Raw genomic sequence first — 27,392 nt, forward strand, 5'->3', positions numbered from 1 at the left:
TAATTATGTCTTATGCTGCTTATTCTATGTAAGTGTTTCAGCCCGCAAACCTGATCTTATAATCCACTGTAATTAAAGTTATTTCTATTGTTTTAACCAAACCATCAGAAGATAGTTGAAATTCATTATAATGACATAGTTCACCTTAATTAGTTGCTCAGAAAAGGTGAGAAATATGGCTAAGAACTCATTTATACTAGCAGCGTATCGTGCATTTGTATTAATTCCATTTATTATAACTGTAAAATAGCTCATGATATATTTACAAATGTGCAACAACATGAAAATGTGAATAAAGCTGTTATTTTAATGCACATGGCATTTGTTTTTCAATACAGAGCATATTATAATGGTGCCCTAAATAGGTGCCCTTTTAACCCATAAAAGTCAGTGCATTTAATTTGAAAATGCATGTTCCTTGTTTGCCTAGTTCTCTTGTACATATTTGATCCATTTTTATCATTTGTATTTGTATGTCGGTACCATTATAGGAAGTAGAAAAGAAAAGGTAGTGTGTTAAGAAATTTAATAATTGCAGAAAAAAAGGACAACTAAGAACACAACATGGAATAAAGGAAAATATAATTTGCAAACAAAGATGGGAAACAAATTGCGAAAAAACGTCTGCATTGTGCTTTCCTTGTTAATATTTTGATATCTTGGTCAATATATAATATATTGGCAATGGCATATCTTAAAGCTCCAGGGCCCCAATGCAAATCTCTAATGTGCCCCCCCTTATAGCTAGTCTTCTACAGCATTGGTCTTTTTAGATAGGCCAAAGGGATTTTTAGGGCCCCCTAGGCTAGAGAACATGGGTACAATTGCAATCTTTGCACCTATTGTAGTTAAGCCTATGTATATTGGATTTCTGCCATGTTGTCAGTGTAATCTACCATTCACAGTGGGAAAAATGTGTTTGATACACTGAAAATTTTGCAAATTTTCCCACCTGCAAAAAATGGAGAGGTCTGTAATTTTAATCATAGATACACCTCAACTGTGATAAAAACAATCCAGAAAATCACATTATATGATTCTTAAATGGTTAATTTGTATTTTATTGTATGAAATATGTAATTGATCACCTACCAAACAGCAAGAATTCTGGTTCTCACAGACCTGTCACTTTTTCTTTAAGAAGCTCTCCTACTCTGCACTCATTACCTGTACTAATTGCACCTGTTTAAGTGTGTGGACAGGTCTCTGTAATTATACAGGCAACAAATTCAATCAATCACACTCCAACCTCTCCACCATGGCCAAAATCAAAGAGCTTATTGAAGACACAAGGGACAAAATTGAAAACCTGCACAAGGCTGAGATGGGCTACAGGACAATAGGCAAGCAGCTTGATGAGAAGGCAACAACTATTATTACAATTATTTAAAAATGGGAGAAACACAAGATGACTGTCAATCTTACTTGGTCTGTGGCTCCATGCAAGATCTTACCTTTTGGGTTAACAATGATTCTGAAAATTGTCAGGTATTAGCCCAGAACTATATGGGAAGACATGATCAATGACCTAAAGAGATCTGGGACTCCAGTCTCAAAAATTACCCTTTGTACCACACTACACCATCTTGGATTAAAATCACATATCCAGGCCTTTTTAAAAGTTGCCAAGAACAATCTGTATGACCCATAGGAGGCATGGGAGAAGGTCATGTGGTCAGATGAGACCACAATAGAACTTTTTGATATTAACTCCACTCGCCATGTTTGGACGAACAAGGAGGATGAGTACAACCCCAAGAATACCATCCCAACTATGAAGCATGGGGGTGGAAATATCATTCTTTGGTGGTACTTTTCTGCAACGAGGACAGGACATGTATACCAACTCATGCTCCAGCTCATGTGTTTGTTTTTTGTAGTCTTTTACAAATATGGTATGGGCCCCTTTTCACTGAGCTGGGCATTTCATCTATAGTGCCTCCCATGGCAATGTGTGTCCATAGTCGGGACCCAGTCACTCTCTGCCCTTATTCAGATTGAGGTCTGTTTTGACATATGTTAAGGTTTTAATAGTGGAGAACGTTAGGTACCATCCCAATTTTGGTATACCATGTTGTGGTTTACACTTTTTGATCAAAAATAGTGTTTACTAAGTACCCACTGTTTATTTATATGCATTATGCTTTTATTTAGTTACAGCATGGTATACGTCCATATTATTTTCCCTTTTGTTTTTTCTTTGTCTTATGGCCAGTGTGAACATGCACTTATATGTATGTATGCCAACTCAACTTTTTGTTTGTAGTCCCTCTCAGCAAGGTATACATCCATATTATTTATATTATTAAAAATGTCATTCTTTATAGATGGGAAAGCTTGCAAAATTGATAGTGTATTAAAGACATACAGTATTTTCCTCACTGTATATCTTTGCTCTTACAGAGTGCTGCTGTGTTCTCTTGTTTTTGTATGGTGGAACTGTCGCGGGCGGGGGGTGCGCTGCTCGATCGCGCTCGCGGCTCGGGTCCGGTTGCTGCTGCTGCTGCTCGGTGGCTCAAGCGGTGGGCAGGATCCGGGGACTCGAGCGGCGCTCCTCGCCCGTGAGTGAAAAGGGGATGGTTTGGTTTGGGGATTTTGTCCATGACGCCACCCACGGTTGTGGTGAGGTTGGGACACCACCGCTGCTCTGGACGGGGATCCCGGGAGCGATGACAGGGAGCAACCGAGATGTTTTTCTCTCCCCTCCATGTGTAGGGGGATTTGGTTGTCCTGGGGCCCTGTGATGGTGACTGAAAGGTGGATGGCGGGGTTTGGTGAGGTGCAGGGTCACGGGGGCAACGCAGTGCCAGACGGCATGGTAGTACTCACTCAGCCAATAACGTACACGGAGTCTCTGGTAAAACAAACGGCTGGATGGACGGGTCCCGCAGCCGGCTGCGGTGGTCACTCCCGATAGGTTGGTGGTGACTGTCTCTCCCTGCATCTGTGATGTGTTTTTGGCTCCGATGGCTTCCCACCGGTAACCCGCTCCCCAGCGGTGTATCTGCCAGAGGAGCCCCTTTTTGCCCGCAGGCTCTGGCCCAGGGAACTCTAGCTGTGGCGGTAGCTGTATTTCCCTTCACGGTTGAGCGGTTGCCTTCAGTCGGGTCTCTACTGCTGAGGAACCCCGGAGGTTCCCGTCGCTGACAGATTTGACCAGTTTAACGGCGACTCCAAGCCTGGTCGGGGTCCGTAGGCCCTGGCGAATGGTGCTGGCTTCTCTTCGCTCCCCGGTTCGGTACCGTCGGGCCACCGCCCGTCCCCGGTCCTCACGGTTGTGCGTCAATCGGCCTCGCCTGCAGACGGTCACCACCGTCTACCAACCTTGCTCTTGGGTGCCCGGGCCACGTACTCGGAAACGGTCAGTCTGCTCTTGCTCCTCCACCACCACTCCTCGCTCCTCCACTTCCACTCCTCGCTCCTCCACTTCCATTCTCCCTAACTCAACTCTCTTCAACTACTGTCCATTCTCGCCTCCAGGACTGTGAACTCCTCGGGGGGGTGGGGCCAACCGCCTGGCTCCACCCCACCTGGTGTGGACATCAGCCCCTGGAGGGAGGCAACAAGGATTTGTGTGTGTGACTGATGTGCCTAACCGGGGTGTGGGGTGTGTTGTTGCAGTACCTGTGACGTCCTGGCTTGTCCAGGGCACCACATTCCCCCTTGGTTAAACGCAGACCGTCCGCGGGCTGCCCGTTCATCACCGGTTTTATTTTGTAACTGTAGAAAAAGGGGAAAACATATATAACATTCAACATAAGCATTACTTTAGAAATCTTTCCTTATGGGAGGCACTTTCTTAAACGTTGCTAACGGTAGTTAATTTTATTAACGGTAACGGCTTCCGCTCTCTCCCGCCCAAACAACCTGGCCCTGATGCTGCCCCTAAGAAGTGGGCAGCACCCCTTGCCCCAGTCCATCACCAAGCTGCCCGAGCAGGTACGGTATCTTTCAGGGGACCCACGTCCATGGGGAACCCCTGACTCCTGGAGGATGGCCACCGGTCCAGGTGGTGGCCGGGCCCCAGCCTACTCCACTGCGGGCCCTTCCTCCAATCTGCCTCTCCGGAGGCGGTAACAGATGTATGCCAACAATTATTTACATGCCACAAGTTTGTGGGTGCCCTGCAAGTTCTCGAGCGTGTCCGTAAGCAGTTTCTTACGCAAACAGTGCAGAAAGTCCCAACGGGGACTAGTTGCCGGCAACGGCCGGTTCAATCACGGTTGCAAATCGGATAACATCTTCGGCTGATTTAATCTTAATTGGTTACTTAACGGTACTGGTGATCCCAACGGGGACAACTTGCGGTGGAGGGACCACTGACATCACTGCTGGTCCACCACAGCAGCTGAAGGAGGGGGCTGGGTCGGTGCTTGGGCCTCCTGACTGCCCCTCAATTTGGCGTCCAGGGCAAATCAGCCCCCCTCTCCACAGTGCCGCGTGTATTGTACCAGGTCCCCTGGGAGCAGGTTACGGTCCGGGTGGTCCTCCGGTAAGTGGGCATTGACATCCCGGCGGGCCATGAAAACTTTGGCCTCCAGGCCCGGCTCAAAGATAAACCTGTCTCCCCGACGGACATCGAATCTCCTCACTTGCCCCTCGTGGATCGGGCCCCGTACCCGGAAGGTGGCTCTGCGGAGGCTCTCTTTTTCTCTGATGGTGCGGGCTATCATCTCAGCTCTCAGCCTCTCCCTCTCCGCAATTTCTCGGCCCAGCGGGGTCGGTTCCCTGTCCCAGTAAGGGGCTACTACTTGCCCCTGCGTGCGGGTCGGGCCCCGCGAGACTTCCACCATGCTGCCTACCACTGGCGCCCTCTGTGGAAGATCCCGCGGTGTCATGGCCTGGGGTGCTGCCTCACAGCAACGACCCGGCGCAGCCTCAGCCGAGGCATAGGGGATAGGTACAGGGTTCCTCTCCCGCTTGACCTCCGCCTCCTCCTGCACGGGACGGGCTGCCGGAGTCGGTACGCGACCAGGCACGGTCACTGCATGTGCCTCCGGTACATCTCCGCCAATGGGCTTGGTCTTCGGCAGCTTCCAGGGAAGCGGTTCAGGGCGGGTATAGGCTTCGACTGCAGGTCGGTCCGCTTGGGTGGACGGGCAGGGTACCGCTACCGGTTGGGCAGGTAGCGGGCCTAGTGGCAAGGTGGTAGCAACTAATATGGGTGGCGGGGGAGGCAGCAGGGTGAGCGGGCGCCGGCCGGGCCCCTCAGCCGCTACGGCCGATCCCTTCGGACTACAGGGGCGTGGGGCGCTTACCCGCGTCTCCATCTCTTCCTCCACTTCGCGTCTCCGCATAGCAGCCACCACGTCCACCATGTCGGCCTTCCACTCCTCCAGGAGGAGCTGCACACGGACCTGCAGACGGCTGCTTAGCTGGACGGTCCGAGCTTCCACCCACGCCGCGGTACCAGGTGCGGGCGCGGGGACTACGGTGTTGCTGGCTGGACGGTGCATCGTTGCAGCAGCCTCTTCCAGGAACCAAAGATGGCCGCAGAGTCCTGGCATCCCTGCTTTTATAGCCGTGACTTACATGCGGCCAGACGCCATCCGTCCCCCCTTGGTTTCTTTCCGGCACCTCCTCTTCAGGGGCGGAGCTTCAGCTGTCGCGCTTCCACTGCTCGGGAAGATGCTTGAGCGGGGAACTTTTCGCGCCCAAGATGGTGGCTTCTGAAAATTTTCGGCCGGACACCTCCGGCAGGACACAAGGCGCACTTCTACCAGGCGGTAGGACGGTAAGATCCTGATCGTGATGCCAAGTTGTCGCGGGCGGGGAGTCCGCTGCTCGACCGCACTCGCGGCTCGGGTCCGGCTGCTGCTGCTTGGTGGCTCGAGCGGTGGGCCGGATCCGAGGACTCTAGCGGCGCTCCTCGCCCGTGAGTGAAAAGGGTATGGTTTGGTTTGGGGATTTTGTCCATGACACCACCCACAGTTGTGGTGAGGTTGGGACACCACCGCTGCTCTGGATGGAGATCCAGGGAGCGATGACAGGGAGCAGCCGAGATGTTTTTCTCTCCCCTCCGTGTGTAGGGGGATTTGGTTGTCCTGGGGCACGGTGATGGTGACTGAAAGGTGGATGGCGCGGTTTGTTGAGGTGCAGGGTCGCGGGGGCAGCGCAGTGCCAGACAGCATGGTAGTACTCACTCAGCCAATAACGTACACGGAGTCTCTGGTAAAACAAACAGCTGGATGGACGGGTCCCGCAGCCGGCTGCGGTGGTCACTCCTGGTAAGTTGGCGGTGACTGTCTCTCTCTGCACCTGTGATGTGTTTTCGGCTCCGATGGCTTCCCACTGGTAACCCGCTCCCCAGCGGTGTATCTGCCAGAGGAGCCCCTTTTTGCCTGCAGGCTCTGGCCCAGGGAACTCTAGCTGTGGCGGTAGCTGTATTTCCCTTCACGGTTGAGCGGTTGCCTTTAGTCGGGTCGCTACTGCTGAAGAACCCCGGTGGTTCCTGTCGCTGACGGATTTGACCAGTTTAACGGTGACTCCAAGCCTGGTCGGGGTCCATAGGCCCTGCCGAATGGTGCTGGCTTCTCTTCGCTCCCCGGTTCAGTACCGGCGGGCCAACGCCCGTCCCCGGTCCTCACGGTTGTGCGTCAATCGGCCTCGCCTGCAGACGGTCACCACTGTCTGCCAACCTTGCTCCTGGGTGCCGGGCCACGTACCCGGACACGGTCAGTCTGCTCTTGCTCCTCCACTTCCACTCCTCGCTCCTCCACTTCCACTCCTCGCTCCTCCACTTCCACTCTCCCTAACTCAACTCTCTTCAACTACTGTCCTTTTCCGCTTCCAGGACTGTGAACTCCTCGGGGGGGGTGGGGCCAACCGCCTGGCTCCACCCCACCTGGTGTGGACATCAGCCCCTGGAGGGAGGCGACAAGGATTTGTGTGTGTGACTGATGTGCCTAACCGGGGTGTGGGGTGTGTTGTTGCAGTACCTGTGACATCCTGGCTTGTCCAGGGCGCCACAGAACCATAGCAGGTTGAACCTGTTCACACTTGCTTTGTTCTGCACCCTTGCGTCTCTTTTGGTGACTGATGGCCTTAGGCGATTTTAATTCTTCATTAGCAGGTTCCCATCTGCCCATATATTGTAGGGGTTTTTATACCCCGAAGAAAAGCATTAGTTTGATAAGGAAAAAATAATAAAAGGTTATCTTGGCATTGGCTGTTGGGATTGCAGAAAACTGGTCATTTACAGTACAGACCAAACGTTTGGACACACCTTCTCATTCAAAGAGTTTTCTTTATTTTCATGACTCTGAAAATTGTAGATTCACATTGAAGGCATCAAAACTATGAATTAACACGTGGAATTAAATACTTAACAAAAAAATGTGTGAAACAACTGAAAATATATCTTATATTCTAGGTTATTCAAAGTAGCCACATTTTGCTTTGATTACTGCAATTCACACTATTGACATTTTCTTGATGAGCTTTAAGAGGTAGTCACCGGAAATGGTCTTCCAACAGTCTTGAAGGAGTTCCCAGAGATGCTTAGCACTTGTTGGCCCTTTTTGCCTTCACTCTGTGGTCCAGCTCACCCCAAGCCATCTCGATTGGGTTCAGGTCTGCTGATTGTGGAGGCTAGGTCATCTGGCGTAGCATCTTATAACTCTCCTTTTTAGTCAAATAGCCCTTACACAGCCTGGAGGTGTGTTTGGGGTCATTGTCCTGTTGAAAAATAAATGATGGTCCACATAAACACAAACCGGATGGAATAGCATGTCGCTGCAAGGTGCTGTGGTAGCCATGCTGGTTCAGTATGCCTTAAAATTTTGAATAAATCCCCAACAGTGTCACCAGCAAAGCACCACCACACCATCACACCTCCTCCTCCATGCTTCACAGTGGGAATCAAGCATGTAGAGTCCATCCGTTCACCTTTTCTGCGTTGCACAAAGACACTGTGGTTGGATCCAAAGATCTCAAATTTGGACTCATCAGACCAAAGCACAGATTTCCACTGGTCTAATGTCCATTCCTTGTGTTCTTTAGCCCAAACAAGTCTTTTCTGCTTGTTGTCTGTCCTTAGCAGTGGTTTCCTAGCAGCTCTTTTACCATGAAGGCCTGCAGCGCAAAGTCACCTCTTAACAGTTGTTCTAGAGAGGTGTCTGCTGCTAGACCTCTGTGTGGCATTGACCTGGTCTCTAATCTGAGCTGCTATTAACCTGCGTTTTCTGAGGCTGGTGACTCGGATAAACTTATCCTCCGCAGCAGAGGTGACTCTTGGTCTTCCTTTCCTGGGGCGTTCCTCATGTGAGACAGTTTCTTTTTAGCGTTTGATGCTTTTTGCCACTGCACTTGGGAACACTTTCCAAGTTTTCCCAATTTTTCGGACTGACTGACCTTCATTTCTTAAAGTAATGATGGCCACTCATTTTTCTTTACTTAGCTGCTTTTTTCTTGTCATAATACAAATTTTAACAGTCTATTCAGTAGGACTATCAGTTGTGCATCTACCAGACCTCTGCACAACACAACTGATGGATCCAACCCCATTTATAAGGCAAGAAATCCCACTTATTAAACCTGACAGGGCACACCTGTGAAGTGAAAACCATTTCCGGTGACTTCCTCTTGAAGCTAACCAAGAGAATGCCAAGATTGTGCAAAGCAATAATCAAAGCAAAAGGTGGTTACTTTGAAGAACCTAGAATATAAGACTTATTTTCAGTTGTTTCACACTTTTTTATTAAGTATTTCATTCCACATTTGTAAATTCATAGTTTTGATGCCTTCAATGTGAATCTACAATTTTCAGAGTCATGAAAATAAAGAAAACTCTTTGAATGAGAAGGTGTGTCCAAACTTTTGGTTTGGTTTGTACTGTATATGTTCTAAATATCTCAACTTTCATGTGTTTTTCATAGCATCTATATTCCTATATTCATTGTTACACTTATCTTAGCACTACAGATAGCAACTGTTTCATACTTAAACTTTGACATGGACTCAGTTGTTGCACTATCTGGGCAATTGTGGTCCTTGTCCCTCCAGATGGCAGAATGAAAGGAGCAGCACAGCAACAAACATAGTCTGCCCCTCCGGTACAAACCACATTTCCGAGTGCAGTCAGTTTGCTTCCTTCAGAGAAGCAAGCAAATGGCATTTCCATCTTTGTTTTCACTCCTATACTTGTAAGCCACAAACCGTGGTCTCACTACTGAGTGGGAATCCACAAGCTTTGTTTTTTCCTTGCCCAGTGAATAACTTGTGTTTGCTGGATGGATTTTTCTCCACGCTGGTGTTATATGTTGTGTGTTCCTGTTTTCTATGTAGTAGTGTAGTGTATTGTGGTTTAAGCTTGTAATTAGAAGTCTGTATGTATGTGTGTAAAAACATAGTTGATATTTTGGGCACAACTGCTAAATCTGTATAACGTCCTTTCCGGTGTCTCCGCACTATCCTGCTGTCCTTCCCCAGCTGGGACGCTGCCACTCTCCTCTTCCTGGTCACTCAATGGTGGTTGTCCCGTCCCAGGTTCCTGCCACTGCCTCCAGGGGCTTGTGCACACCAGCATTTACAGCTTTCAAATTAAGTTAACATTAAGCGGTGGGTGGTTGAGTGATGGGTGTAGGCATGCTGTTCTTGGAGCACTACTACTTCATGATAGAGCTCAAACTGCTTTTTTGTTTAGCCACATTCAAGTGGCACCAATATTAGCTTCATACACTGTTATTGTTAGACACTTTTAAGGATAGTAAGAGAGCTAGATAAGTGAAAGGTAGCTGCATGCTTGCCAGTTTGGGAGCCCTACTGCTACAGGCAGCACACAAAAAGGACATGTGACGCCCTGGCAAAACTAGGTAGTCACAGATGACTGTACCCCCCACCACGGGTACAGGAATCGCCTCCTCCTTGAGAATTAACACCACATCCCACACACAGGCACCAGGTGGGGGGAACACCCACCAAGGGGTCTTGAGGTGACAAGGGGTGGGAACCAGTCAGTTTGTGATGAGAGTTCTTGAGGAGAGATGGTGTTGGCAGTCAAGCCAAGTTTGGGAAGAACATCAGACAGAGTCAAACAGCGAGGAGTCTGACAGAGGAGCTGAGTGGTCAGGGTTGGAGTCCTTGGACCACGGAAGAACCGACTAGGTGGCAGATGGAAGTGTATGGCCACAGGCGACGGAGATCCGGTCATGGGAGACCTGAAGTGGACCGGGGCAGGATTGTAGCCCACCGGTACCGACAACGGGAATCCGGTCCAGAGGCCGTGCACAGGCGGGGTACCTGGACCCTAAGATGAGGAAAGCTTTAGGCCCCTTGTTAACTGACAAGCGGGACAAGGTACCAGGCTTTGTTTCCGAAGAGAGAAGCCCAGAGAGAGCAAACCAGCAGTCCAATTCAGGGGATAGGGTGTCCGCCAAGAACCCATTAAAATCCCACGGGTCAGAGTTTGTGGGCAACGGCTCCCTCTGCATACAAAGCTGCAGGGGAGCGGATTTCTCCCGTTCCAAGTGGGTTTAATCAACACACAGCAAGACACAAGTGCAGGAGGAAGGGTCCCTACCTTGCTAACCCGTGTGTGGGACCAGCACACCTCTCCAACGGCAACTGGCATCCGGCCTTGGTTTACAGTACAGACTCTGTGTGGATTATTCCTAATCGTGAGTACACCGGTGCCATCCGGTCCAACCTGCTGACGGCACCCCAGCACGGCTCCCTACCTATATGCGGCCTCTGGGACTACACCTCCCCTACCCGTGGAGGGTATACCACCTTGCTGCCTAACACCATCGGTCCCAGACACTGGCGCCAAGAGGCAGCGGCGGTGCCACCATCCCATCACTGCGACCCACGGGTGGCGTCACAGACAAAAACTATCTCCCCTGTAAATACTCCCTCTTTTCACTGTTGCGAGGACAGGCGGTTACACGAGCCCCGAGCCCGGTCACCACTCGAGCCCCAGACACGATCCTGGACCCGAGCACCCTCGAGTAGCCCCTTTGCCGCAGCGGAGGCGGCACCCGTCCGCAACAGACACACAACTAGGAGTCCCCATCACCATTTCCCAAAAGTAGGTGCAGACACCAGAAAAGTGGCATCTATTGCTCCAGAGTACTAATACTGTCTTAGCACAACAGTCAGGCCTGGACCATGCATAAGACAGGGTCTGGACCAGCATTTACAGCTTTCATATTAAGTTAACATTAAGAGGTGGATGAGTGATAGGTCTTGGCCTGCTGCTCTGAGACCCCTGCCAATTCAGACAACTTGGAAACCCAACTTGGAGTCTCCACATTACAAAACATTTTGGGCATATACCACTAAAGTGGTCTTCTGTGGTCCAGCCACAAATTACCATCTCAGCAAATAGATAGTGATTGTTAATTTATTGACAGATGACTAACAGCTATAGGTCTAGGGTTGTGAAACAGCTGGTTATAAGAGGAGATGGTACATCCAACATGAGTGGGAAAAACCAAGGTTGTGGTGGAAGGCGGAATAGGTGTGGTGATTGAGGTGTACATGGGATAGATGCTAATGATACTGAAAGCTCTACTGAACGAACATTGGCTTGTCCTATCCAAAAATAACTGACAACTTCTGTTACTGAACGGGCTACACGACTTTGTTTGGTAGCTACACAGCTGAAAAAACTTGTATATGAGAGACAGAATGAGGATGTGCTATAGTTGATGGCATTCGCTGCATCAAGTGGCCTCTCCTCCTTTTTCTCCACCTCAACATCCCACAAAGTACAATACTCAGAGGTGGCACCTTTTATCCATTTAGTGGTGTTTCATCTCATGTCACAACTCTCCAACTACCCAACTGACCGTGGGGAACCACAGATGGGGAGTCTGCTGAGCTGGTCACACATTTTATTCCATGGGCATTAGAGGTTAGCACCAAGTATTCACAGTTTCAATAGGAGGAAAGCCCTTGCACTAATGGCAAAAATCTTGGCCAGTTGGATCCGAGGCAGTACAAAGTAGAGTCTGAGCATAATTCAGGCCACTTTTCTACATCTATAAACCCAAAATTAGAAGAGTTGACCATAAATCACAGATATTCAGAATTCAACTGGGATAAACCAACAGCTAATCAAACCAAATTATCCCAATAAAGCTTATAAATCGATAAAACGTTTTTTTATTGATGGTATTAAAAAACATAAACACAAACAATAATTAAAAATCAAGGCAAGGGGAGCATGTACTACACCCACAATGGGAACCATATGTATTAAATAACCTAAGTCCCAGCAGGTCATATAACAACTATAAATTACACAACAAGAACATTGAACAAGCAGCTAACATTATCCCCATATAATAATAGCAATGGTCTACTTTAAATCGCTGCCCATCAAAGTACTTGGCTCATAACAATACCAGACCTGCTGTCATGTCAGTAGTACAAAAACTGCTCCCCTGCCAGCCACTCCAACACGTGTTTCACACCGCTTCCTCAGGGAGTGATGTGGAGGCAAGCAGGGAGCGTTCTTATATAGGACCGGCACACATGTGTTAATTAATCCAAAACCCCATACTTTCGTATATGGCGCCACCATGTCAACGCCCACCGGAAGTTCAGGAGCGCGTCACCGTCGGCCACGTCACACGCACGCGCACTGGCATGCGATGACGCGGGCGAGGGAGACGCGTCCCCTAGCAACCGTCGGGATGCAGGCAGGCGGCGCACAGCATGGGGAGAATCATGTGTTTTGTAGCCAGGTCACATGACCGCATTGTGAACCCGCCCTAACAGGATATCCAGGGACGCACCTCCTCAACCAACCATATAATAACACGGAAGGGGGGAGGATGCATCCCATGGAAACCAAAAGCGTCAGACAGAATAACATAAACACCGGGCAAATAGCATACAAAGGGCACTACATAACCCATCCATCAACCATAGCAATCACTCAACAATCATAAACCTTATATCCACACAGTCATCCAAAATGCACAGGATAAAAATAGTGCATGTATAAACGTACATAATAAGTTAAAAAATATATATATATAAAAAAATATATATATATATATATATATAAATATAAAAACTTTATTAATATCTCAATATAAAAATAAGAGTGCACGTGAAAGTGACCAAATAAAAATAAATATAAATAAATAAGTGCATAAGTATAAAATATATATGTAAACAGTAATAATTATAAATGTATGTGAGCAAGTGAAAGTGATAAAAAAATGATGACAAAATATGTAATAAATATACCATATATAAGTGAAAATACGAGGATAAAAAATATATATATCCATAAAAATAGTGAAAAAAAGGGTTAAAAGTGAAAAAGTGAAAAATAATTAGTATAGATCCGAAAAAAAGTGAGAGTGAAAAATTATTTATTAAAAATTAAATACAATAAAATTATGCAATATAGAAAAAATATATATAATCTCATTTGATACTGACCCATAACAATACCATTAAATACTATACTCAACCGCGCCACAGACACTTACTACACTATTGGGTTGAAATTGAATACTACATTCAACCGCATCACAAACACTACCTACACTATTAAATTGAACCTAACAATACAATAGCCCTTCCAGAGTCGCAAAAGCCCATACCCAAACCCATCTGACGCCAAACCAACTTTATTAAACAAGAAAGCTTACCCCCTATATTATTTAAATCAATTTACGTCAATTCATTTACCACTGTGCAATACTAAAAACTATTGCTCCATTAGGTCAATGCAGATTACAGAGTATACAGATCACAGAAAGCTACCAAAGCCCCATTGTTCGTTAAGTCCAAAAGGTACAATTGTTCTTAAAATAGTAATCCATCGGCATTCTTTTTGCAGCAAGCGGGTTTTCAAATCTCCACCTCTTAAACCCATATGGATCCGATCAATTCCTTGGACCTTTAATCCCTTCCATGAACCGGGATGTTTGTCACGAAAATGCCTTGCCAATGGCTTCAGTTTCTTGATGGCCTCAAAATCATCAGGTCTGACCTCATATGCAGACTTGATATCCCGTATATGCTCTTGAATACGGACTCTTAACTCTCTTGAAGTCATACCCACATACGAAAGTCCACAGGGGCACGTCGCAAGGTATATTACCGCCTCTGTTTTGCAATTTATATGATGAACAACTTCAAATTCCCGTGTTCCCGCGGAGTTCCAGAAGGTTTTGGTCTTCAAAATAACAGGACACACAGAACAGCCCCCACACGTCCATGATCCCCATTTCGGACCTGAGGACTGAAAAAGAAAACCAGGCTTAGGAGGAACATAATGACTTCGTACAATTGAGTCTCCAATGGTCTTACTCCTTCTGGCTGTAACAATAGGAACATCAGATATGAACTTTCTGATATCCTGATCCTGTTGTAATATTGGCCAATATTTTTGAAAAATTTTTATCATATCGTTCCATCTACCATGGTAGTTGGTAATGAGACGAACAACTTCCTGATCATTAGTCTTTTTCTTTGCGATCAGTAAGTCACTCCTCTTACTACCCCTAGCCCGATTGTATCCTTTTTGAATACAATCTTGTTTGTACCCTCGCTGTACAAACCTCTTCTGGAGCTCCACTGCCTCCTTTTCAAATTCTTCATCTTTATCACAAATACGACGTGCCCGAATGAACTGTCCAGTAGGTATTCCTTTTATTACATGAGCTGGATGTGCAGATCTTGCATGTAAATAAGCATTAATGCTGGTTTCTTTACGGAATATTGTCGTATGCAAAGTACCATCCTCATCCACAGATATTTTCAGGTCAAGGAAATCAGTAGTCTTCTGTTCGATCCTATGGGTTAAGCGGATATTATTACTATTTGCATTTAAAGTACGCAAAAACGCATCCAAGGCCGTTCTTGATCCTTGCCATATAAAAAGGATATCGTCGATGAATCTCATCCAAGATATAATAGAATTGTTAATTTATTGACAGATGACTAACAGCTATAGGTCTAGGGTTGTGAAACAGCTGGTTATAAGAGGAGATGGTACATCCAACATGAGTGGGAAAAACCAAGGTTGTGGTGGAAGGCGGAATAGGTGTGGTGATTGAGGTGTACATGGGATAGATGCTAATGATACTGAAAGCTCTACTGAACGAACATTGGCTTGTCCTATCCAAAAATAACTGACAACTTCTGTTACTGAACGGGCTACACGACTTTGTTTGGTAGCTACACAGCTGAAAAAACTTGTATATGAGAGACAGAATGAGGATGTGCTATAGTTGATGGCATTCGCTGCATCAAGTGGCCTCTCCTCCTTTTTCTCCACCTCAACATCCCACAAAGTACAATACTCAGTGGTGGCACCTTTTATCCATTTAGTGGTGTTTCATCTCATGTCACAACTCTCCAACTACCCAACTGACCGTGGGGAACCACAGATGGGGAGTCTGCTGAGCTGGTCACACATTTTATTCCATGGGCATTAGAGGTTAGCACCAAGTATTCACAGTTTCAATAGGAGGAAAGCCCTTGCACTAATGGCAAAAATCTTGGCCAGTTGGATCCGAGGCAGTACAAAGTAGAGTCTGAGCATAATTCAGGCCACTTTTCTACATCTGCCATTGGCTCTCTGCATAGAATTAATTGAAATATAAATTCTACCACGTACAAGGATATACTGGAGAATGTAATGCTGCCACATGCTAGAAATAGGAGGAAACCCCTGTGGCTAAATAGAGCTGTAAGGGAAGCAATAAAAGAAAAACAGAAAGCCTTAAAAGAATTAAAGAGGGTAGGTAGTGATGAGGCATTATATAATTATAGAAAATTAAATAAAATATGTAAAAAGCAAATTAAGTTAGCTAAGTTTGAGACAGAGAGACTCATTGCGAGAGAAAGTAAAAATAATCCTATAATATTCTTTAACTACATAAACAGTAAAAAACTGAAAAGCGATAGTGTTGGCCCCCTTAAAAATAGTCTTGGTGAAATGGTGGAAGGGGATGAGGGTAAAGCCAACCTGCTGAATGACTTTTTTTCTACGGTTTTTATACAAGAAAATGCCATGGCAGATGACATGACCAGTGATACCATAAATTCACCCTTGAATATTACCTGCTTAACCCAGCAGGAAGTACGCCGCCGCCTCGAAATCACTAAGGTTGACAAATCTCCGGGCCCGGATGGCATACACCCCAGAGTACTACAGGAATTGAGTTCTGTGATAGATAGACCATTATTTTTAATCTTCTCAGATTCCTTAATAACAGGGTCGGTACCGCAGGACTGGCGCATAGCAAATGTGGTGCCAATATTCAAAAAGGGGACAAAAACTGAGCTGGGAAATTATAGGCCGGTAAGTTTAACCTCTACGGTTGGTAAAATCCTTGAGGGTTTCTTGAGAGATGCTATACTGGAGTATCTCAAGAAAAATAACCTTATGACAGAGTATCAACATGGGTTTATGAGGGATCGATCCTGTCAAACTAATTTGATCAGCTTATATGAAGAGGTAAGTTCAAGTCTGGACCAGGGAAATGCAGTGGATGTTGTGTATATGGACTTTTCAAAAGCTTTTGATACGGTGCCACACAAAAGGTTGGTACATAAAATGAGAATAATGGGGATAGGGGAAAATATGTGTAACTGGGTTAAAAACTGGCTCAGTGATAGGAAACAAAGGGTGGTTATTAATGGTACGTACTCGGACTGGGTCTCAGTTCATAGTGGGGTACCACAGGGGTCAGTATTGGGCCCGCTTCTTTTCAACATATTTATAAATGACCTTGTTGGGGGCATGCGGAGTAGAATTTCAATATTTGCAGATGATACTAAACTCTGCAGGGTAATCAATACAGAGGAGGATAATTTTATATTACAGGGAGATTTATGTAAATTGGAGGATTGGGCTGAGAAGTGGCAATTGAAGTTTAATATAGATAAATGTAAGGTCATGCACTTGGGTAGAGGAAATAAAATTTATAATTATGTACTTAATTGTAGAGCACTGGGTAAAACAGACACAGAAAAAGACTTGGGTGTATGGGTGGATGGTAAACTTCACTTTAGTGGACAGTGTCAGGCAGCTGCTGCCAGGGCTAATAAAATAATGGGATGTATTAAAAGAGGTATAAGTGTTCATGAAAAAAATATAGTTCTACCTCTGTACAAGTCACTAGTGCGACCGCACTTAGAATACTGTGTACAATTCTGGTCACCGATATATAAGAAGGATATAGCTGAACTGGAGAGGGTGCAGAGAAGAGCGACAAAGATTATTAGAGGAATGGGTGGGCTGCAATACCAAGACAGGTTATTAAACTTGGGGTTATTTAGTTTGGAAAAACGAAGGCTTAGGGGGGATCTAATCACAATGTATAAATATATGAGGGGACAGTACAGAGACCTTTCCAAAGATCTTTTTACACCTAGGCCTGCGACTGGAACACGGGGGCTTCCGCTACGTCTTGAGGAAAGAAGGTTTAATCATAATCACAGACGAGGATTCTTTACTGTACGAGCAGTGAGACTATGGAACTCTCTGCCGCATGATGTTGTAATGAGTGATTCACTACTAACATTTAAGCAGAGCCTGGACGCCTTTCTTGAAAAATTTAATATTACCAGTTATGTATATTAGATTTTATGACAGGGTATTGATCCAGGGAACTAGTCTGATTGCCGGATGTGGAGTCAGGAAGGAAATTTTTCCCCATTGGAACTTGTTTGCCACATTGGTTTTTTTTTGCCTTCCTCTGGATCAACATGTTAGGCTACGGGTTGAACTAGATGGACTTAGAGTCTCCCTTCAACCTTAAAAACTATGATACTATGATACTATGATACATGGTAAAACCAAAGTAGGCAGTGGCTGGAAATTCCATCAAGACAATGATCCTAAGCACACGCTCAATTTACTCAATAACTGGTTAGCAAAGAAAAATGTTCCCCTGTTGGAATGGCCAAGCCAATCACTTGATTGAAACCCTATAGAGCCCCTTTGGGATAAGTGAGGGTGACGAGTTGGGGTCCGTACCCATAGCAATAAAGATGAACTGTCTGCAGATTTGCAAAGGAATGGAGCAAGAACCCTGAAGATATTTTAAGTACCCTAGTGGCTTCAATGCCCGGTCGGTGTGGTGCAGAAATTAAAGCAAAAGGTTCTGCTGCAAAAAAACTAACTTATGGCATTATTAACCCCCCTAAACAGATACAAAAAGCATTGGGCCTAAAAATTCCATTTTATTTGAATATTTAAAAACATGAAAAATTTTGGGAATATACACAAAGACTTAAAAGTGCCAGAGACTGGACAGCTGGCTAAAACAATTCCTTGCATCAATATTACTAACTTTACAATATTACCATTACTGCATAAAAGAGTTGTACTTATCGCATTTACAATATACTTGATGTGTATCAAAGTACTAAAAAGGAGGTAGATTAGCTAGTGCTAATGCGGGCTTTACACGCTACGATTTTGCTACAGCGATCTCGTTGGGGTCACGGAATATGTGATGCACATGCGGCCGCTGTAGCGATCTCGTAGTGTGTGACTCCAAGGAGCGATTTTGGATCGTTACAAAAATGTCCAAAATCGCTCCTAGTTGACATGGGGGTCCGCTCCCAATTATCAATACTATCACTTTGCCGTTGTTGTTCCTCGTTCCTGCGGCAATGCACATCGCTGTGTGTGACCCCCGTAGGAAAGAGGAACATCTCCTTACCTGCCGCCGGCCACAATGTGGAAGGAAGGAGATGGGCGAGATGTTTGTCCCGCTCATCTCCGCCGCTCCGCTTTCATTGGGCGTCCGCTTAGTGACGTCGAACGGATCGCCCCCTTAGAAAGGAGGTGGTACGGTGGTCACAGCGACGTCGCTATGCAGGTAAGTATGTGTGACGGGGTGCGTGATTTTGTGCGCGACAGTCAGGGATATTCTCGTTTCACACAAACGAAGGGGGCGGGACGCATGCTAGCGATATCGGTACCGATATCGTAGCGTGTAAAGCCACCCTAAGAAAAAAGTGAAGTAAAAATATGAGTAATTTAGATTAAACAACTTACATATAATAAAATTCGTAGCCATTCATTCCATTAATAGCCATGCACTCCTTTCAATGCACGTTTCGTTAGTGACGCGCCCCAGGGCTTTGGGGTACTCAGGCTGTATATTGCTGGGTGGCCGTTGCCCAGTTTCGTGACCCTGGGGGGTCGCTTAAAAGGGGTTTTGTACAAGGAAAAGTATAAAAATAAAGAATTTTTCGTGATGCCACTTGCGGTATGCCGCTATATGGGGAAAGACGCCGCTGTCAAGTCTTTCACTGCTGGGGCAAGTGGTATTGGGCAGCTTAGGTGTGATGTCTCTTCGCAAGCAGAGCTAGGCCCCAGGGAAGGATGATGATGGTTGTAGTATCTAAGTGCAGACGTGTAGGAAGAATTCAAAAAACAGGGGCTGCGGTTTAACTTGTGATTTACTCACTGGTGTGAAGTTGCTGCTAACTGGTTTGTGCTGGTCTTTTTCAATCCGGTATTCCCTTTGTTCTAGTGATGGTGTAGTGAACTGATGAGCTTTACGTCCATGCACCCTGTAGTCTGTAGTAGTTCGTGGGTCCCCATGGCTTGGAGCGTTTTTGGGGTCTCCTCCTGTTATCTCCATCCTGGCCCATATGGCAGGAAGCTTGAACCTCTCTTGGGTCTGACCTCTGTCACCGTTCCCAGGTTCCCTTTCTGCTGCTGTGCCCCAGACACTAATGTCAGTAAGGTCCTTGATGGTCCCCTCACCGGGCAGGTCTTTATCAGCCTGAAGCGTCTTACTGGACTAGGGCCCTGTACCTATTGGTGCTCACTCCAGTGAGTACTCTCACCATACTCTCCCTGGCAACTGTACTCCCTTTTACTCAGGAAGTCACTTCACACGTGCTGACAGACTGTCTGCTTCTCCCCTCTCCCTCCTCTGACTGTCACTTCCTATCTGTCTGTGTGAAACTGCACTGACCAGCCCCTCCTCCTCTCAAGTCTCTGACTTATAAATGGGATTCATCCCAGCCTATAGGTGACCACCTGTCAGTTCCATCTCTAGCCTGTCACCCAGTCTGGGGAAAAGGGCGTGGTTTGTGTGTGTGTTGTGGTGTTTACCAGCACTGGTCTTCCAGGAATCCGGGGTTAGATGTAGTACCCTGTGGCACTTGACACTCAGGGGCGTCACATTAGTCCTTCCTCAGGAGGATTGCTTGGGGAGGAAAGGTACAGCTTTTATATGGAGGGCACCAATGACAAACTTCCATAATGTATTGACAGATCTGAAGATATATTACAAGCTGATCATTGATGGTACAGTGTAACTTCTGGCATCTGCGTACACTGTACGGCACGGAAGTTAAGCGGTGGATTGCACACGTCACATCCGACATGCATAATATGACAAAGAGGTACTCTTTACCATATTCAGCAGATCCATGATTGGCACATGCGTCCTAAGCTGTGTTCCACAAGTAGGAAGTTCGGGAACTTGGGCGGTGAAACGCACGCATCACAGGTTGTCAATGACGATGTGGGAGCGTACCATCCAAGATGCCAAGATACAAATGCTCCATGAGCGGCACCTGTGGCCATGCGTACCGATATGTTGTAATCGTGCAATGGCATAAATCAAAACTTGCATAAAGTGTTATGGTGTCATGTTAAGGATTATAAGAATTGTAACAATAACAAAGTGCAGAGTTTCAAAGCAAAAATCAATCTTAAATACACATCACACCACTGTCTAAAAAATAGGACTAAAACACCTTAGAGTAAAAAAATAAATAGGGTGCTATATAGAGATGAGCGAACCGGTCGCGGTTCGGCTCGAGGTCGGTTCGCCGAACGGGGGTCCCGTTCGAGTTCGGTTCGTCGAACGTTCGACGAACCAAACTCGAACCAATAGGCTATAATGGGAGGCAATCACAAACACATAAAAATGCATTATAAATGTACACAAACAGTTAATAAACATTGCCATAACACTTACCGGTCCTCGCGATCCCTTCTGCACTCTGCATCCTGCCGCTATTCCATCCGATGATTGCTGAATCCTCCCGGTGACGGCACTGCCAGCAGAGATGCAGGACCTATCGTGACGTCAAAATAGCCATGTGACCAGTCACGTGGCTATTATCTCATTGGCTACAGACTGGTCACATGACTATGATGCGACATGTAGGACCTGCGAGTGCATCTCTCCGGTACACGGTGCACATATGTGTATCGCCGTGTACCGGCGACATGCTCTAGCACACGGTCGACTCCACGTTCCGTTAGGGACCGGCTGACACAGCCGGTCATTAACGGAGATCACCGTTGCCATAGCAACTCAGTTAGCGGTGACGTCACCGCTAACCGCGGCTCCGAGAGCACCGTTGCTATGGTAACGCGTCTGTCAGCGTTACCGCTGTTACCGCTGACAGCCAGCACTGATCACTCACGGAGTGAAGGCTGCACGCTGCTTCCCGATTGTAGTGAAGATTGTACTGAGGATGAGGTTCCCCAGCCCCAAGTGATGGGCTGGTGAACCTCATCCTCACTACAATCGTCACTACTACTACACTAGAAAGAAAGAAGACAGAAGAGCAGGATCGTGGAGGGCTGACAGGGGGTAATAAAGATGGAGTCTCTAATGTGTCTGTGTATTTATTTCTATTAAAGTATTTTTTCTCTGTGTGGTGTTTTTTTTTAACCCTTTATTAGAGATTCTTAATGGCCGGGTAAAACGTGCCTGACATTAAGAATCTCTGGCTTAATACTGGCTAGTAAAACAAAGCCAGTATTAACTCATGATTACCCAACAAGCCACCCGGCTCCAGGGCTGTTGGAAGAGTTGGATACAGCGCCAGATGATGGTGCTTCTATGAGAGCGCCATTTTCTGGGATGGCTGCGGACTGAAATCCGCAGCAGAGGCGCCCAGAAACCTCGGGCTAACCTGTGCTGCGGATTCCAATCCCCAGCTGCCTAGTTGTACCCGGCTGGACACAAAAATGGGGCGAAGCCCACGTCATTTGTTTTTTAATTATTTCATGAAATAAGTGAAATAATTAAAAAAAAACGGGATTCCCTATATTTTTGGTTCCCAGCCGGGTACAAATAGGCAACTGGAGGTTGGAGGCAGCCCGTGGCTGCCTGCTGTACCTGGCTAGCATACAAAAATATGGCGAAGCCCACGTCATTTTTTTGGTGGGCAAAAAAATTCTGCATACAGTCCTGGATGGAGTATGCTGAGCCTTGTAGTTCTGCAGCTGCTGTCTGCTCTTCTCCATACAGACAGACAGCAGCTGCAGAACTACAAGGCTCAGCATACTCCATCCAGGACTGTATGCAGAAGTTTTTTGCCCCCTGAAAAAATGATGTGGGCTTCGCCATATTTTTGTATGCTAGCCAGGTACAGCAGGCAGGTACGGCTGCCCCCAACCCCCAGTTGCCTATTTGTACCCGGCTGGGAACCAAAAATAAAGGGAAGCCCTTTTTTTATTATTTCATGAATTTCATGAAATAATTAGAAAACAAATGACGTAGGCTTCGCCCCATTTTTGTGTCCAGCCAGGTACAACTAGGCAGCTGGAGATTAGAATCCGCAGCACAGGTTGGCCTGAGCTTTCTGGGCCCCACTGCTGCGAATTGCAGTCTGCAGCCTCCTCAGAAAATGGCATTTTCATAGAAGCGCCATCTTCTGGCGCTGTATCCAACTCTTCCAGCACCTGCCTGCTATACCTGGCTAGCATACAAAAAAATGGCGAAGCTCACGTCCTTTTTTTGTAGTATTTTGGCAAAAAAAATAAAAAAATGCTTCCCTGGATTTTCCATTGCCAGTGAAGGTAACACCAAGCAGTGGGGGTTATCAGCCAGTAGCTGCTTGGATTACCCTTAGCTAGCAATACAAAAAATGCAGCGGGAGCCCATATATATTTTTTTTAATTATTTATTTAAATAACTAAAAATAAAATGGGCTTCCCTGTATTTTGATTGCTGGACATCACAGTGCTGTAAAAATAAATCTTTAAAAAAATGACGTAGCGCTCCGTGGTATTTTTGATTCTCAGCGCAGATAAAGCAGACAGCTATGGGTTGCCACCCCCATCTGCCTGCCGTTACCTTGGTTGGCAATCAAAATACAGGGAAGCCCATTAATTTTTTCTATTTAAAAAATAGTTAAAAAAAAAATGACGTTGGGTCCCCCCATTTTTGATAGCCAGCTAGGGTAAAGCAGACGGCTGTAGCCTGAAAACCACAGCTGGCAGCTTTACCGTGGTTGGGGATCCAATGTGGAGGTCCCCTCAGGCTCTTTTTTATAATTATTTTATAAATATTAATAATTACACAATAAAAGTAGGGTCCCCCCCAAATTGGATCACCAGCCAAGGTAAAGCGGACAGCTGTGGTCTGGTATTCTCAGGGTGGGAAGGTCCATAGTTATTGGGCCTTCACAGCCTAAAAATAGCAGGCCGCAGGCACCCCAGACGTGGCGCATCCACTAGATGCACCAATCCTGGCGCTTCACCCCAGCTCATTCCGTGCCCTGGTGCAGTGGCAAACGAAGTAATAAATCGGGTTCATACTAGCTGTAAAGTAACCTGAGATCAAGCCCAGCAGTTTGTGATGTCATGGTGTCTATTAGATACCCAACATCATAAACTGTCAGTACTAACAAAAAAAAAAAAATCGACAAAAGAAATTTATTTGAAAAAACAGTCCCCAAAACATTTCCTCTTTCACCAATTTATTGTAAGAAAAAAAATAAAGGGGTCCCACGACGACTCTGGACCGTCTAGAATATGGGGGGGAGACACTCAGGGAACGTATCCCCCATTTTCTAGGAGTGCGGACCCTTCATGTGAGGAGTGTGGGTGCAATGAATCTGCACTCACTCTTCTCGGGTCCACAGCAGTAGAGTCAATGTCGTAATGGTTGCTACCAAAGCTGCAATGTCCTGCTCATGAGGTAAGGGCATGCCTAATCAGGAGAACTACTGTAGAGGAAGCTCTGCTCACTGGTATATAGGTGCTCAGAGGTAATAATAGATAAAATTAGTGAGTAACCTCGACACTCTAAATCTCCCAGACTAAGTCAGTAAGTCACAACAGATAGTAATGCAAAATCACTCTTTATTGGTCCGTATTAAGAAAAAAATTTTTTTCATAAGCATATATGTTTTTGTCCAAAACAAGCTACAAATGACGTTTCGGCCTGAGCCTTTGTCAGATTGGACTTATCTGCATGTAATCATGAAAAATGACAATAATCAGTATCACATAAGAGTGAGAGAACAATAACATAAACTCGAACAATGTAGAGGTACAATTGGGATGCAGCAAAAAAATTGCAACACAGCAAGAAATGAAACACATGATACAAATGTCATAATACAGTACAAGGACAATATAGTAATGACAAATATGGGGTCAGAGTAGGCTTAGACAGCTCTGGTACGAAAGAGATGTCAATCATAAAGTTACATGTGCAGTAGGTGTAGAGCTACAGTATGCATGGCAGAGCTAATGGGAAGACCGACCATAGAAAAAGAACGGAGAAAAAGTGGAGAAAAAGGGGAGAAAAAATGGAGAAAAAAATGGAGAAAAAGTGGAGAAAAAGTGGAGAAAAAATGGAGAAAAAAATGGAGAAAAAGTGGAGAAAAAGTGGAGAAAAAGTGGAGAAAAAATGGAGAAAAAAAGGAGAAAAAATGGAGAAAAAGTGGAGAAAAAGTGGAGAAAAAATGGAGAAAAAATTGAGAAGAAGTGGAGAAAAAGTGGAGAATAAGTGGAGAAAAAATGGAGAAAAAAGTGGAGAAAAAGTGGAGAAAAAGTGGAGAAAAAGTGGAGAATAAGTGGAGAAAAAATGGAGAATAAGTGGAGAAAAAATGGAGAAAAAAAATGGAGAAAAAGAACGGAGAAAAAGTGGAGAAAAAGTGGAGAAAAAAATGGAGAAAAAGTGGAGAAAAAGTGGAGAAAAAGTGGAGAAAAAGTGGAGAAAAAATGGAGAATAAGTGGAGAAAAAATGGAGAAAAAAATGGAGAAAAAGTGGAGAAAAAATGGAGAAAAAATTGAGAAAAAGTGGAGAAAAAGTGGAGAAAAAGTGGAGAAAAAATGGAGAAAAAATGGAGAAAAAATGGAGAAAAAGTGGAGAAAAAATGGAGAAAAAGTGGAGAAAAAGTGGAGAAAAAATGGAGAATAAATGGAGAAAAAATGGAGAAAAAGTGGAGAAAAAGTGGAGAAAAAATGGAGAACAAAATGGAGAAAAAGTGGAGAAAAAGTGGAGAAAAAGTGGAGAAAAAGTGGAGAAAAAAATGGAGAAAAAGTGGAGAAAAAGTGGAGAAAAAGTGGAGAAAAAAATGGAGAAAAAGTGGAGAAAAAGTGGAGAAAAAGTGGAGAAAAAAGTGGAGAAAAAGTGGAGAAAAAGTGGAGAAAAAGTGGAGAAAAAAATGGAGAAAAAGTGGAGAAAAAGTGGAGAAAAAGTGGAGAAAAAGTGGAGAATAAGTGGAGAAAAAATGGAGAATAAGTGGAGAAAAAATGGAGAAGAAAATGGAGAAAAAGTGGAGAAAAAGTGGAGAAAAAAATGGAGAATAAGTGGAGAAAAAGTGGAGAAAAAGTGGAGAAAAAGTGGAGAATAAGTGGAGAAAAAATGGAGAATAAGTGGAGAAAAAATGGAGAAGAAAATGGAGAAAAAGTGGAGAAAAAGTGGAGAAAAAAATGGAGAAAAAGTGGAGAAAAAGTGGAGAAAAAGTGGAGAAAAAATGGAGAATAAGTGGAGAAAAAGTGGAGAAAAAGTGGAGAAAAAAATGGAGAAAAAGTGGAGAAAAAGTGGAGAAAAAGTGGAGAAAAAATGGAGAAAAAGTGGAGAAAAAAATGGAGAAAAAGTGGAGAAAAAGTGGAGTAAAAGTGGAGAAAAAGTGGAGAATAAGTGGAGAAAAAATGGAGAATAAGTGGAGTAAAAAAGGAGAAAAAAATGGAGAAAAAGTGGAGAAAAAATGGAGAAAAAAATGGAGAAAAAGTGGAGAAAAAATGTAGAAAAAGTGGAGAAAAAGTGGAGAAAAAAATGGAGAAAAAGTGGAGAAAAAGTGGAGAAAAAGTGGAGAAAAAAATGGAGAAAAAGTGGAGAAAAAGTGGAGAAATAAATGGAGAAAAAGTGGAGAAAAAGTGGAGAAAAAAGTGGAGAAAAAGTGGAGAAAAAGTGGAGAAAAAGTGGAGAAAAAATGGAGAAAAAGTGGAGAAAAAAATGGAGAAAAAGTGGAGAAAAAGTGGAGTAAAAGTGGAGAAAAAGTGGAGAATAAGTGGAGAAAAAATGGAGAATAAGTGGAGTAAAAAAGGAGAAAAAAATGGAGAAAAAGTGGAGAAAAAATGGAGAAAAAAATGGAGAAAAAGTGGAGAAAAAATGTAGAAAAAGTGGAGAAAAAGTGGAGAAAAAAATGGAGAAAAAGTGGAGAAAAAGTGGAGAAAAAGTGGAGAAAAAAATGGAGAAAAAGTGGAGAAAAAGTGGAGAAATAAATGGAGAAAAAGTGGAGAAAAAGTGGAGAAAAAAGTGGAGAAAAAGTGGAGAAAAAGTGGAGAAAAAGTGGAGAAAAAAGTGGAGAAAAAGTGGAGAAAAAGTGGAGAAAAAGTGGAGAAAAAGTGGAGAATAAGTGGAGAAAAAATGGAGAATAAGTGGAGAAAAAATGGAGAAGAAAATGGAGAAAAAGTGGAGAAAAAGTGGAGAAAAAAATGGAGAAAAAGTGGAGAAAAAGTGGAGAAAAAGTGGAGAAAAAGTGGAGAATAAGTGGAGAAAAAATGGAGAATAAGTGGAGAAAAATGGAGAAGAAAATGGAGAAAAAGTGGAGAAAAAGTGGAGAAAAAAATGGAGAAAAAGTGGAGAAAAAAATGGAGAAAAAGTGGAGAAAAAGTGGAGAAAAAGTGGAGAAAAAGTGGAGAAAAAAATGGAGAAAAAGTGGAGAAAAAGTGGAGAAAAAGTGGAGAAAAAATGGAGAAAAAGTGGAGAAAAAGTGGAGAAAAAGTGGAGAAAAAATGGAGAAAAAGTGGAGAAAAAGTGGAGAATAAGTGGAGAAAAAAATGGAGAATAAGTGGAGAAAAAATGGAGAAAAAAATGGAGAAAAAATGGAGAAAAAGTGGAGTAAAAGTGGAGAAAAAGTGGAGAATAAGTGGAGAAAAAATGGAGAATAAGTGGAGAAAAAAGGAGAAAAAATGTAGAAAAAGTGGAGAAAAAATGGAGAAAAAGTGGAGAAAAAGTGGAGCACCCTTTGGTGCCTTTCATGTGGCACTAAGGGGTGCTTAGCTTTGTATTTAGCCAAAAAATGAAAAAAAAAATGACGTAGGGTTCCCCCTAGTTTTGTAGCCAGCTAGGGTAAAGCAGACGGCTGCAGCCTGCAGACCACAGCTGGCAACCTCACCTTGGCTGGTAATTCCAAAACTGAGGGCACCCCACGCTGTTATTTTAAATTAAATAAATAATTAAAAA

Source organism: Anomaloglossus baeobatrachus, chromosome 3, assembly GCF_048569485.1.
Source record: "Anomaloglossus baeobatrachus isolate aAnoBae1 chromosome 3, aAnoBae1.hap1, whole genome shotgun sequence".
Classification (NCBI taxonomy): Eukaryota; Metazoa; Chordata; class Amphibia; order Anura; family Aromobatidae; genus Anomaloglossus; species Anomaloglossus baeobatrachus.